This window comes from Odontesthes bonariensis, chromosome 11 (assembly GCF_027942865.1).
Source record: "Odontesthes bonariensis isolate fOdoBon6 chromosome 11, fOdoBon6.hap1, whole genome shotgun sequence".
Lineage (NCBI taxonomy): Eukaryota > Metazoa > Chordata > Actinopteri > Atheriniformes > Atherinopsidae > Odontesthes > Odontesthes bonariensis.
Genome location: NC_134516.1, coordinates 26,743,544 through 26,755,961, shown reverse-complemented (window position 1 = coordinate 26,755,961; position 12,418 = coordinate 26,743,544). Strand labels below are relative to the sequence as shown.

Below are 12,418 nucleotides of genomic sequence, written 5' to 3'. Positions count from 1 at the left end.
AATGGCCTGGGACATCTCAGCAGATCCAGGATCAGCAACATGGAGACTGAGAGCCAAACAGAAACAGAGGTGTCTGCCAACCAATCAGCAGCAGCCCAAGCTGGTTAACTTCCTGGTGTCTGTGTGGCACACGGTGATGGTCAGATGTTACATGCAGGCCGCAGAGAGAAGAGAAAAAAGCTTACAGCACCTGATATTCCCAAGCGGTCTCCCATCCAAGTACTAACCAGAACCGACCCTGCTTGGCTTCCGAGATCGGACGAGATCGGGCGTGTTCAGGGCGGTGTGGCCGTAAGCCACAGTCCCTGTGACAAATATATGTTATATGGGTGCTGGAACCATACGTTTCCCCTATTTTTACCAGAGAGCTGGCTTGAGAGGCTGCTGTTGAGCCTGCACGTTGACTTCCCTGATGTGATTGTTCTTTGCAGCTGAAAATGGGACTCTCAGATAACTTAGTGTCTGTCAAAAGCCTCTGTTCCCTGTGTGTAGTTTTGTGTCCGTTGTCATATAGAGAAACCAGGGAAGCTCAATCCCACGACATGCTCATAAACTGCGTCTTCTCTAAACAGTATAGTTCTATTTTACAAGTCGGAATACAATAACAGATTCTGTCTCAGAATCTATAAAGAGCTGGTTTGTGATTCCATTGCTGGCTTACGGCCACACCACCCTGAACACGCCTGATCTCGTCAGATCTCAGAAGCCAAGCAGAGTCGGGCCTGGTTAGTACTTGGATGGGAGACCGCCTGGGAATACCAGGTGCTGTAAGCCTTTTGGCTTCTCCAGGCGCATGCAGTTTGGCTACGTCAAATGCAAAACTAGTCCCTGTTTGACTTTTTGGAACTTGTCCTTTCTGAGGACAAAGTTAAATGTATGAGGATCAAAGCCAACAATGGCCTGGGACATCTCAGCAGATCCAGGATCAGCAACATGGAGACTGAGAGCCAAACAGAAACAGAGGTGTCTGCCAACCAATCAGCAGCAGCCCAAGCTGGTTAACTTCCTGGTGTCTGTGTGGCACACGGTAATGGTCAGATGTTACATGCAGGCCGCAGAGAGAAGAGAAAAAAGCTTACAGCACCTGGTATTCCCAAGCGGTCTCCCATCCAAGTACTAACCAGGCCCGACCCTGCTTGGCTTCCGAGATCGGACGAGATCGGGCGTGTTCAGGGCGGTGTGGCCGTAAGCCACAGTCCCTGTGACAAATATATGTTATATGGGTGCTGGAACCATACGTTTCCCCTATTTTTACCAGAGAGCTGGCTTGAGAGGCTGCTGTTGAGCCTGCACGTTGACTTCCCTGATGTGATTGTTCTTTGCAGCTGAAAATGGGACTCTCAGATAACTTAGTGTCTGTCAAAAGCCTCTGTTCCCTGTGTGTAGTTTTGTGTCCGTTGTCATATAGAGAAACCAGGGAAGCTCAATCCCACGACATGCTCATAAACTGCGTCTTCTCTAAACAGTATAGTTCTATTTTACAAGTCGGAATACAATAACAGATTCTGTCTCAGAATCTATAAAGAGCTGGTTTGTGATTCCATTGCTGGCTTACGGCCACACCACCCTGAACACGCCTGATCTCGTCAGATCTCAGAAGCCAAGCAGAGTCGGGCCTGGTTAGTACTTGGATGGGAGACCGCCTGGGAATACCAGGTGCTGTAAGCCTTTTGGCTTCTCCAGGCGCATGCAGTTTGGCTACGTCAAATGCAAAACTAGTCCCTGTTTGACTTTTTGGAACTTGTCCTTTCTGAGGACAAAGTTAAATGTATGAGGATCAAAGCCAACAATGGCCTGGGACATCTCAGCAGATCCAGGATCAGCAACATGGAGACTGAGAGCCAAACAGAAACAGAGGTGTCTGCCAACCAATCAGCAGCAGCCCAAGCTGGTTAACTTCCTGGTGTCTGTGTGGCACACGGTAATGGTCAGATGTTACATGCAGGCCGCAGAGAGAAGAGAAAAAAGCTTACAGCACCTGGTATTCCCAAGCGGTCTCCCATCCAAGTACTAACCAGGCCCGACCCTGCTTGGCTTCCGAGATCGGACGAGATCGGGCGTGTTCAGGGCGGTGTGGCCGTAAGCCACAGTCCCTGTGACAAATATATGTTATATGGGTGCTGGAACCATACGTTTCCCCTATTTTTACCAGAGAGCTGGCTTGAGAGGCTGCTGTTGAGCCTGCACGTTGACTTCCCTGATGTGATTGTTCTTTGCAGCTGAAAATGGGACTCTCAGATAACTTAGTGTCTGTCAAAAGCCTCTGTTCCCTGTGTGTAGTTTTGTGTCCGTTGTCATATAGAGAAACCAGGGAAGCTCAATCCCACGACATGCTCATAAACTGCGTCTTCTCTAAACAGTATAGTTCTATTTTACAAGTCGGAATACAATAACAGATTCTGTTTCAGAATCTATAAAGAGCTGGTTTGTGATTCCATTGCTGGCTTACGGCCACACCACCCTGAACACGCCTGATCTCGTCAGATCTCAGAAGCCAAGCAGAGTCGGGCCTGGTTAGTACTTGGATGGGAGACCGCCTGGGAATACCAGGTGCTGTAAGCCTTTTGGCTTCTCCAGGCGCATGCAGTTTGGCTACGTCAAATGCAAAACTAGTCCCTGTTTGACTTTTTGGAACTTGTCCTTTCTGAGGACAAAGTTAAATGTATGAGGATCAAAGCCAACAATGGCCTGGGACATCTCAGCAGATCCAGGATCAGCAACATGGAGACTGAGAGCCAAACAGAAACAGAGGTGTCTGCCAACCAATCAGCAGCAGCCCAAGCTGGTTAACTTCCTGGTGTCTGTGTGGCACACGGTAATGGTCAGATGTTACATGCAGGCCGCAGAGAGAAGAGAAAAAAGCTTACAGCACCTGGTATTCCCAAGCGGTCTCCCATCCAAGTACTAACCAGGCCCGACCCTGCTTGGCTTCCGAGATCGGACGAGATCGGGCGTGTTCAGGGCGGTGTGGCCGTAAGCCACAGTCCCTGTGACAAATATATGTTATATAGGTGCTGGAACCATACGTTTCCCCTATTTTTACCAGAGAGCTGGCTTGAGAGGCTGCTGTTGAGCCTGCACATTGACTTCCCTGATGTGATTGTTCTTTGCAGCTGAAAATGGGACTCTCAGATAACTTAGTGTCTCTCAAAAGCCTCTGTTCCCTGTGTGTAGTTTTGTGTCCGTTGTCATATAGAGAAACCAGGGAAGCTCAATCCCACGACATGCTCATAAACTGCGTCTTCTCTAAACAGTATAGTTCTATTTTACAAGTCGGAATACAATAACAGATTCTGTCTCAGAATCTATAAAGAGCTGGTTTGTGATTCCATTGCTGGCTTACGGCCACACCACCCTGAACACGCCTGATCTCGTCAGATCTCAGAAGCCAAGCAGAGTCGGGCCTGGTTAGTACTTGGATGGGAGACCGCCTGGGAATATCAGGTGCTGTAAGACTTTTGGCTTCTCCAGGCGCATGCAGTTTGGCTACGTCAAATGCAAAACTAGTCCCTGTTTGACTTTTTGGAACTTGTCCTTTCTGAGGACAAAGTTAAATGTATGAGGATCAAAGCCAACAATGGCCTGGGACATCTCAGCAGATCCAGGATCAGCAACATGGAGACTGAGAGCCAAACAGAAACAGAGGTGTCTGCCAACCAATCAGCAGCAGCCCAAGCTGGTTAACTTCCTGGTGTCTGTGTGGCACACGGTGATGGTCAGATGTTACATGCAGGCCGCAGAGAGAAGAGAAAAAAGCTTACAGCACCTGATATTCCCAAGCGGTCTCCCATCCAAGTACTAACCAGAACCGACCCTGCTTGGCTTCCGAGATCGGACGAGATCGGGCGTGTTCAGGGCGGTGTGGCCGTAAGCCACAGTCCCTGTGACAAATATATGTTATATGGGTGCTGGAACCATACGTTTCCCCTATTTTTACCAGAGAGCTGGCTTGAGAGGCTGCTGTTGAGCCTGCACGTTGACTTCCCTGATGTGATTGTTCTTTGCAGCTGAAAATGGGACTCTCAGATAACTTAGTGTCTGTCAAAAGCCTCTGTTCCCTGTGTGTAGTTTTGTGTCCGTTGTCATATAGAGAAACCAGGGAAGCTCAATCCCACGACATGCTCATAAACTGCGTCTTCTCTAAACAGTATAGTTCTATTTTACAAGTCGGAATACAATAACAGATTCTGTCTCAGAATCTATAAAGAGCTGGTTTGTGATTCCATTGCTGGCTTACGGCCACACCACCCTGAACACGCCTGATCTCGTCAGATCTCAGAAGCCAAGCAGAGTCGGGCCTGGTTAGTACTTGGATGGGAGACCGCCTGGGAATACCAGGTGCTGTAAGCCTTTTGGCTTCTCCAGGCGCATGCAGTTTGGCTACGTCAAATGCAAAACTAGTCCCTGTTTGACTTTTTGGAACTTGTCCTTTCTGAGGACAAAGTTAAATGTATGAGGATCAAAGCCAACAATGGCCTGGGACATCTCAGCAGATCCAGGATCAGCAACATGGAGACTGAGAGCCAAACAGAAACAGAGGTGTCTGCCAACCAATCAGCAGCAGCCCAAGCTGGTTAACTTCCTGGTGTCTGTGTGGCACACGGTGATGGTCAGATGTTACATGCAGGCCGCAGAGAGAAGAGAAAAAAGCTTACAGCACCTGATATTCCCAAGCGGTCTCCCATCCAAGTACTAACCAGAACCGACCCTGCTTGGCTTCCGAGATCGGACGAGATCGGGCGTGTTCAGGGCGGTGTGGCCGTAAGCCACAGTCCCTGTGACAAATATATGTTATATGGGTGCTGGAACCATACGTTTCCCCTATTTTTACCAGAGAGCTGGCTTGAGAGGCTGCTGTTGAGCCTGCACGTTGACTTCCCTGATGTGATTGTTCTTTGCAGCTGAAAATGGGACTCTCAGATAACTTAGTGTCTGTCAAAAGCCTCTGTTCCCTGTGTGTAGTTTTGTGTCCGTTGTCATATAGAGAAACCAGGGAAGCTCAATCCCACGACATGCTCATAAACTGCGTCTTCTCTAAACAGTATAGTTCTATTTTACAAGTCGGAATACAATAACAGATTCTGTCTCAGAATCTATAAAGAGCTGGTTTGTGATTCCATTGCTGGCTTACGGCCACACCACCCTGAACACGCCTGATCTCGTCAGATCTCAGAAGCCAAGCAGAGTCGGGCCTGGTTAGTACTTGGATGGGAGACCGCCTGGGAATACCAGGTGCTGTAAGCCTTTTGGCTTCTCCAGGCGCATGCAGTTTGGCTACGTCAAATGCAAAACTAGTCCCTGTTTGACTTTTTGGAACTTGTCCTTTCTGAGGACAAAGTTAAATGTATGAGGATCAAAGCCAACAATGGCCTGGGACATCTCAGCAGATCCAGGATCAGCAACATGGAGACTGAGAGCCAAACAGAAACAGAGGTGTCTGCCAACCAATCAGCAGCAGCCCAAGCTGGTTAACTTCCTGGTGTCTGTGTGGCACACGGTAATGGTCAGATGTTACATGCAGGCCGCAGAGAGAAGAGAAAAAAGCTTACAGCACCTGGTATTCCCAAGCGGTCTCCCATCCAAGTACTAACCAGGCCCGACCCTGCTTGGCTTCCGAGATCGGACGAGATCGGGCGTGTTCAGGGCGGTGTGGCCGTAAGCCACAGTCCCTGTGACAAATATATGTTATATGGGTGCTGGAACCATACGTTTCCCCTATTTTTACCAGAGAGCTGGCTTGAGAGGCTGCTGTTGAGCCTGCACGTTGACTTCCCTGATGTGATTGTTCTTTGCAGCTGAAAATGGGACTCTCAGATAACTTAGTGTCTGTCAAAAGCCTCTGTTCCCTGTGTGTAGTTTTGTGTCCGTTGTCATATAGAGAAACCAGGGAAGCTCAATCCCACGACATGCTCATAAACTGCGTCTTCTCTAAACAGTATAGTTCTATTTTACAAGTCGGAATACAATAACAGATTCTGTTTCAGAATCTATAAAGAGCTGGTTTGTGATTCCATTGCTGGCTTACGGCCACACCACCCTGAACACGCCTGATCTCGTCAGATCTCAGAAGCCAAGCAGAGTCGGCCCTGGTTAGTACTTGGATGGGAGACCGCCTGGGAATACCAGGTGCTGTAAGCCTTTTGGCTTCTCCAGGCGCATGCAGTTTGGCTACGTCAAATGCAAAACTAGTCCCTGTTTGACTTTTTGGAACTTGTCCTTTCTGAGGACAAAGTTAAATGTATGAGGATCAAAGCCAACAATGGCCTGGGACATCTCAGCAGATCCAGGATCAGCAACATGGAGACTGAGAGCCAAACAGAAACAGAGGTGTCTGCCAACCAATCAGCAGCAGCCCAAGCTGGTTAACTTCCTGGTGTCTGTGTGGCACACGGTAATGGTCAGATGTTACATGCAGGCCGCAGAGAGAAGAGAAAAAAGCTTACAGCACCTGGTATTCCCAAGCGGTCTCCCATCCAAGTACTAACCAGGCCCGACCCTGCTTGGCTTCCGAGATCGGACGAGATCGGGCGTGTTCAGGGCGGTGTGGCCGTAAGCCACAGTCCCTGTGACAAATATATGTTATATGGGTGCTGGAACCATACGTTTCCCCTATTTTTACCAGAGAGCTGGCTTGAGAGGCTGCTGTTGAGCCTGCACGTTGACTTCCCTGATGTGATTGTTCTTTGCAGCTGAAAATGGGACTCTCAGATAACTTAGTGTCTGTCAAAAGCCTCTGTTCCCTGTGTGTAGTTTTGTGTCCGTTGTCATATAGAGAAACCAGGGAAGCTCAATCCCACGACATGCTCATAAACTGCGTCTTCTCTAAACAGTATAGTTCTATTTTACAAGTCGGAATATAATAACAGATTCTGTTTCAGAATCTATAAAGAGCTGGTTTGTGATTCCATTGCTGGCTTACGGCCACACCACCCTGAACACGCCTGATCTCGTCAGATCTCAGAAGCCAAGCAGAGTCGGGCCTGGTTAGTACTTGGATGGGAGACCGCCTGGGAATATCAGGTGCTGTAAGCCTTTTGGCTTCTCCAGGCGCATGCAGTTTGGCTACGTCAAATGCAAAACTAGTCCCTGTTTGACTTTTTGGAACTTGTCCTTTCTGAGGACAAAGTTAAATGTATTGAGGATCAAAGCCAACAATGGCCTGGGACATCTCAGCAGATCCAGGATCAGCAACATGGAGACTGAGAGCCAAACAGAAACAGAGGTGTCTGCCAACCAATCAGCAGCAGCCCAAGCTGGTTAACTTCCTGGTGTCTGTGTGGCACACGGTGATGGTCAGATGTTACATGCAGGCCGCAGAGAGAAGAGAAAAAAGCTTACAGCACCTGGTATTCCCAAGCGGTCTCCCATCCAAGTACTAACCAGGCCCGACCCTGCTTGGCTTCCGAGATCGGACGAGATCGGGCGTGTTCAGGGCGGTGTGGCCGTAAGCCACAGTCCCTGTGACAAATATATGTTATATGGGTGCTGGAACCATACGTTTCCCCTATTTTTACCAGAGAGCTGGCTTGAGAGGCTGCTGTTGAGCCTGCACGTTGACTTCCCTGATGTGATTGTTCTTTGCAGCTGAAAATGGGACTCTCAGATAACTTAGTGTCTGTCAAAAGCCTCTGTTCCCTGTGTGTAGTTTTGTGTCCGTTGTCATATAGAGAAACCAGGGAAGCTCAATCCCACGACATGCTCATAAACTGCGTCTTCTCTAAACAGTATAGTTCTATTTTACAAGTCGGAATACAATAACAGATTCTGTTTCAGAATCTATAAAGAGCTGGTTTGTGATTCCATTGCTGGCTTACGGCCACACCACCCTGAACACGCCTGATCTCGTCAGATCTCAGAAGCCAAGCAGAGTCGGGCCTGGTTATTACTTGGATGGGAGACCGCCTGGGAATACCAGGTGCTGTAAGCCTTTTGGCTTCTCCAGGCGCATGCAGTTTGGCTACGTCAAATGCAAAACTAGTCCCTGTTTGACTTTTTGGAACTTGTCCTTTCTGAGGACAAAGTTAAATGTATGAGGATCAAAGCCAACAATGGCCTGGGACATCTCAGCAGATCCAGGATCAGCAACATGGAGACTGAGAGCCAAACAGAAACAGAGGTGTCTGCCAACCAATCAGCAGCAGCCCAAGCTGGTTAACTTCCTGGTGTCTGTGTGGCACACGGTGATGGTCAGATGTTACATGCAGGCCGCAGAGAGAAGAGAAAAAAGCTTACAGCACCTGGTATTCCCAAGCGGTCTCCCATCCAAGTACTAACCAGGCCCGACCCTGCTTGGCTTCCGAGATCGGACGAGATCGGGCGTGTTCAGGGCGGTGTGGCCGTAAGCCACAGTCCCTGTGACAAATATATGTTATATGGGTGCTGGAACCATACGTTTCCCCTATTTTTACCAGAGAGCTGGCTTGAGAGGCTGCTGTTGAGCCTGCACGTTGACTTCCCTGATGTGATTGTTCTTTGCAGCTGAAAATGGGACTCTCAGATAACTTAGTGTCTGTCAAAAGCCTCTGTTCCCTGTGTGTAGTTTTGTGTCCGTTGTCATATAGAGAAACCAGGGAAGCTCAATCCCACGACATGCTCATAAACTGCGTCTTCTCTAAACAGTATAGTTCTATTTTACAAGTCGGAATACAATAACAGATTCTGTTTCAGAATCTATAAAGAGCTGGTTTGTGATTCCATTGCTGGCTTACGGCCACACCACCCTGAACACGCCTGATCTCGTCAGATCTCAGAAGCCAAGCAGAGTCGTCCCTGGTTAGTACTTGGATGGGAGACCGCCTGGGAATACCAGGTGCTGTAAGCCTTTTGGCTTCTCCAGGCGCATGCAGTTTGGCTACGTCAAATGCAAAACTAGTCCCTGTTTGACTTTTTGGAACTTGTCCTTTCTGAGGACAAAGTTAAATGTATGAGGATCAAAGCCAACAATGGCCTGGGACATCTCAGCAGATCCAGGATCAGCAACATGGAGACTGAGAGCCAAACAGAAACAGAGGTGTCTGCCAACCAATCAGCAGCAGCCCAAGCTGGTTAACTTCCTGGTGTCTGTTGTTATGGTAAATTCGATGTCTGCTAACCATTTGTCTTTGAAATGACACCTTGTTGTAAAATCCACTGTCTGCAGACATGTGTCTGTTGATTAACACATTGACAATAATCATTCAAATGACCATTGTCTCCGGATTCTGCATCTCCCCAAAGTGCGAGACTTTCCCCCTGGGGGTGTGGCAAGGAGACAGTTGGAGAATACACACGGTGTGTTCTTTCAGGTGTCACCTGAAAGTCCAAACCCTCCTCTTTCTGTATAAATGCTTCTGATTTCCTTTGTTCTGGGTCTCTTCTCACCACGAACGCTGACTGGTGAGGTTTGGCCTCTTTTGCAGAAGAAATAAACACGTGGCCGGCCGGCACAAACATTGAAAGTCTCTATTTCACTTCTCATCAGATGTAATAGGAAGGTAAGCAAAAACTTAATAGGGAATTAAGACAATAATTTCCATAACAATTTGGCGTTGTCTCGGCAGGATTCACGCGCAATCGTCCGGGGCAAAACACGGGAAGCGATTGGCCGTCCTGAATTATATAATTCAGCCTCTGAACGTCTGTTTAGTTTTTAAGACGGGAGGGCTTAACCGTGTATTTGTCCTGAATCGTTGCCGCTGAAGTCCAACGAACATAGATCAGCGAAAAACCATCTGGTGAGTACTGAAATATTGACTTCTAAATTATTATTTCAAATTTGGGTTTTAGCATTTCCATTTCTCATGATTTTAGCAGGTGGCAAAGTTTTTTGCTGCTTGTAAACTTAAGAAAGACGAAGCAGAGGATGTTAAATGTTCGTAAAACGTTTGTCTAATGTAGTTTTTTGCTGCTTGTAAACTTAAGAAGACGAAGCCGGAGTGAATGTGTTTGTACGTTAAATGTTGTAAATGTTTGTCTAACGTAGTTTTTTACTGCTTGTAAACTTTAAGAAAAACGAAGCAGAAAGATGAATGTGTTTGTCAGAAGGGTTGAATGTGTTTGTTTGTAGTTTTTTGCTGCTTGTAAACTTTAAGAAAAACGAAGCAGAGAAAAGTTAAATAAATGTAGTTTTGTTACTACTTGAAGAATAGTCAGTCGTACGACGCTTCCTAGTTGGGGTGGGAAGCAGGGTCCCCGTTGAGGAGCGCGGCCTCCGGGGAGGGCCACTTGTTGACGTTATGAGAAAAGAAATGTGGGGGGAAAAAGGTTAAAATATCTAAATGTTTGGGTTCCCAATAGGGGGTCCCTTAGTTTAAAAGACATATCAAAGTTAGAAGAAAAACTGAAGAATAGAGAACAGGAAATAATAAGACAGAACAAAATTCAAAGAGAGTTTACTAGAGAAAAAAAAAAAAAAAAAAAAAAAAAAAAAAGGAAAAGTGACATCTGTGTGGAAAATCCAGCTGGTAACTAAAAGCACTTCTAAAAAAAACTTTAGTTGTTTGTCCAAAGAAAACACTGTACTCAAACAGCCTTACAGGAGGTCTCCAAGTCACTGTGGACTGTCGGTAAGTATGATGTTTTTCAAAGTTTGTGAAAATGTTATCATCACTCCAAAATCAGACTTTAAACTTTGTAATTCAGTTAAACAAGAAGCCATCGATGGAAAACCACCATTCTTTGAGTCTCTTAAGACAGCAGGAGTCATTGTCTCAGATGATGATTCTCCAAAACACACACCTTTATTTCCTGATAAGAAGATAGAAGAGATAAAAAAATCAGCCAACACAGTGTCAGCCAACACAGTGGTGTGTTTTTCAGGGTCTGCAAGCAGGTAATGCAGCCAATTAATACAATATTTGTATCAATGGTCAACTTTTTCATACATCTAATTTGAGGCTCCAGGTTTACACAGGAAGCTAATTCTGGTTTGCTTTCAACTTCAGCACACGAGGCCATAAATTCACACGTCTGTTTCAAGAATACTGTGAAAGCCAATGAAGCGCTCAGACAGTCTTGAATCCTTTGTTTTCTCTCCAGACACTACTTCGTTACAATATGCTGATGACCTAAAGATTTGCATCCCACTTTGCAGGTCTATTCTGATGTTGATATTCTATTCTCACACTAACAACATTCAGATCCTGTCTCTCTCTAGGAAATGCAGGCGAGGATGCCGCTGGCTGCAAACAGAGCGACATTCCAACACACTGATCCTTTATTTGTATTAATTCCTGTTACCATTCCCAACTTTCTTACAGCATCACAGCCCTTCGCCACACCACAGGAAAAGATGCTCCAGTGCCACACTGAAAAGGAAGCTGTGTGATGTGGACCTGACGATAAATCTTTCCTGCCTGAACATTTCTTTCCTCACTTGGCAGAAGTGACACATGGGTTGAACCATGTGTCAAAAGGGGGGAATAATGCTATAACCCAACACTGTATAACCCAACACTGTTATCACTAAAGAATTTTCAGATTTTCTTCAAGTTTCATCAATCATGAATGGTTTGTGCAACGCATAACAGGTAAAACAAAACGATCACACCCACTCACCCACCACAGAAGGACCATTTGAACACCTGACGATAGATTTAATAATTGCTTAGTAATAGATCGACATGTGGTCGAACTGAATTGAAGTATTCCCAGCAAAATACCAAAAAGGCTCTGCTAACAGAGATTATTCCCAGCTCACTTTGTCAATTCTGCAATAACCCAAATTAATACATTTCTTGCTATTAACCTCAAACAACATTGTTTATAACACCCTGCCAGAAAATGACACTCTAAAATCAAATTAGCGTAGTGTTGTGAGGAAACAGGACTGCCAGAGACAAAAGCCTATTGTCCTTATGCATATTAGAATAAGGAAAACATTTAACATACACATAGACCTTGTGCAATTCTTTTACACACAGAGTTTGTAGCCAGACCACTCCATTTCACTCACACAAGGAAATATGTTACAATATTGCAAAACTTATTCTGTCTATCTGTGTCAGCAGGTAAAATCACCACCAGCTTCCACTTCACGCCATGATTGCCAGCCTGACGACTGAGTGGGGGTGGAGGGCCTGAGAAGGAAGCACCGGCCTTCCAAATGATGACAGAGAACGACGCGGGTCCACGCCAACCACGGAAGGAAGATCCCCGAGGCAACGGAGGAGCCAAGCTGCCAACCGGAACGACAGAGGAGGAGCAGATGACACATGGACGAACGGCACAAGGAGGAACACACGCCGAGGAGGAACAACACGAGGACGAATGGTGCAAGGACGCACAGACGCCAAGGAAGATGGATGACATCAGGAACGAATGGTGCAAGGACGCACAGACGCCAGAGAGGACGACGCAAGGAATCAACTCAATAAACGCCAACTAGACGTGTTTCAACAAACTACACCATGGCACGTATTGGTGTGGAATTAAATATCCA

At 46.6% G+C, this 12,418-nt stretch overlaps 20 non-coding genes across 20 annotated transcripts; 10 read left to right on the top strand and 10 right to left on the bottom strand.

Annotated features, from left to right (window-relative positions):
• Window positions 1–178: 178 nt before the first annotated feature.
• LOC142393441 (5S ribosomal RNA) lies at window positions 179–297 on the bottom strand. The gene has a single exon (XR_012772046.1). It is a non-coding gene; the product is annotated as a 5S ribosomal RNA (ribosomal RNA).
• A 358-nt stretch (window positions 298–655) lies between these two features.
• LOC142392835 (5S ribosomal RNA) lies at window positions 656–774 on the top strand. Its single transcript, XR_012771467.1, has one exon. It is a non-coding gene; the product is annotated as a 5S ribosomal RNA (ribosomal RNA).
• Window positions 775–1,072: 298 nt separating this feature from the next.
• Window positions 1,073–1,191, bottom strand: LOC142394027 (5S ribosomal RNA). The gene has a single exon (XR_012772429.1). It is a non-coding gene; the product is annotated as a 5S ribosomal RNA (ribosomal RNA).
• Window positions 1,192–1,549: 358 nt separating this feature from the next.
• On the top strand, window positions 1,550–1,668 carry LOC142392834 (5S ribosomal RNA). The gene has a single exon (XR_012771466.1). It is a non-coding gene; the product is annotated as a 5S ribosomal RNA (ribosomal RNA).
• A 298-nt stretch (window positions 1,669–1,966) lies between these two features.
• LOC142394026 (5S ribosomal RNA) lies at window positions 1,967–2,085 on the bottom strand. The gene has a single exon (XR_012772428.1). It is a non-coding gene; the product is annotated as a 5S ribosomal RNA (ribosomal RNA).
• A 358-nt stretch (window positions 2,086–2,443) lies between these two features.
• LOC142392833 (5S ribosomal RNA) lies at window positions 2,444–2,562 on the top strand. Its single transcript, XR_012771465.1, has one exon. It is a non-coding gene; the product is annotated as a 5S ribosomal RNA (ribosomal RNA).
• A 298-nt stretch (window positions 2,563–2,860) lies between these two features.
• Window positions 2,861–2,979, bottom strand: LOC142394025 (5S ribosomal RNA). The gene has a single exon (XR_012772427.1). It is a non-coding gene; the product is annotated as a 5S ribosomal RNA (ribosomal RNA).
• Window positions 2,980–3,337: 358 nt separating this feature from the next.
• LOC142393429 (5S ribosomal RNA) lies at window positions 3,338–3,456 on the top strand. The gene has a single exon (XR_012772034.1). It is a non-coding gene; the product is annotated as a 5S ribosomal RNA (ribosomal RNA).
• A 298-nt stretch (window positions 3,457–3,754) lies between these two features.
• LOC142393440 (5S ribosomal RNA) lies at window positions 3,755–3,873 on the bottom strand. Its single transcript, XR_012772045.1, has one exon. It is a non-coding gene; the product is annotated as a 5S ribosomal RNA (ribosomal RNA).
• A 358-nt stretch (window positions 3,874–4,231) lies between these two features.
• Window positions 4,232–4,350, top strand: LOC142392832 (5S ribosomal RNA). The gene has a single exon (XR_012771464.1). It is a non-coding gene; the product is annotated as a 5S ribosomal RNA (ribosomal RNA).
• Window positions 4,351–4,648: 298 nt separating this feature from the next.
• LOC142393439 (5S ribosomal RNA) lies at window positions 4,649–4,767 on the bottom strand. The gene has a single exon (XR_012772044.1). It is a non-coding gene; the product is annotated as a 5S ribosomal RNA (ribosomal RNA).
• Window positions 4,768–5,125: 358 nt separating this feature from the next.
• LOC142392831 (5S ribosomal RNA) lies at window positions 5,126–5,244 on the top strand. Its single transcript, XR_012771463.1, has one exon. It is a non-coding gene; the product is annotated as a 5S ribosomal RNA (ribosomal RNA).
• A 298-nt stretch (window positions 5,245–5,542) lies between these two features.
• On the bottom strand, window positions 5,543–5,661 carry LOC142394024 (5S ribosomal RNA). The gene has a single exon (XR_012772426.1). It is a non-coding gene; the product is annotated as a 5S ribosomal RNA (ribosomal RNA).
• A 358-nt stretch (window positions 5,662–6,019) lies between these two features.
• Window positions 6,020–6,138, top strand: LOC142393396 (5S ribosomal RNA). Its single transcript, XR_012772002.1, has one exon. It is a non-coding gene; the product is annotated as a 5S ribosomal RNA (ribosomal RNA).
• Window positions 6,139–6,436: 298 nt separating this feature from the next.
• LOC142394023 (5S ribosomal RNA) lies at window positions 6,437–6,555 on the bottom strand. Its single transcript, XR_012772425.1, has one exon. It is a non-coding gene; the product is annotated as a 5S ribosomal RNA (ribosomal RNA).
• Window positions 6,556–6,913: 358 nt separating this feature from the next.
• LOC142393102 (5S ribosomal RNA) lies at window positions 6,914–7,032 on the top strand. The gene has a single exon (XR_012771723.1). It is a non-coding gene; the product is annotated as a 5S ribosomal RNA (ribosomal RNA).
• A 299-nt stretch (window positions 7,033–7,331) lies between these two features.
• On the bottom strand, window positions 7,332–7,450 carry LOC142394022 (5S ribosomal RNA). The gene has a single exon (XR_012772424.1). It is a non-coding gene; the product is annotated as a 5S ribosomal RNA (ribosomal RNA).
• Window positions 7,451–7,808: 358 nt separating this feature from the next.
• On the top strand, window positions 7,809–7,927 carry LOC142393377 (5S ribosomal RNA). Its single transcript, XR_012771984.1, has one exon. It is a non-coding gene; the product is annotated as a 5S ribosomal RNA (ribosomal RNA).
• A 298-nt stretch (window positions 7,928–8,225) lies between these two features.
• Window positions 8,226–8,344, bottom strand: LOC142394020 (5S ribosomal RNA). Its single transcript, XR_012772422.1, has one exon. It is a non-coding gene; the product is annotated as a 5S ribosomal RNA (ribosomal RNA).
• Window positions 8,345–8,702: 358 nt separating this feature from the next.
• On the top strand, window positions 8,703–8,821 carry LOC142393534 (5S ribosomal RNA). The gene has a single exon (XR_012772132.1). It is a non-coding gene; the product is annotated as a 5S ribosomal RNA (ribosomal RNA).
• The last annotated feature ends 3,597 nt before the right edge of the window (window positions 8,822–12,418 follow it).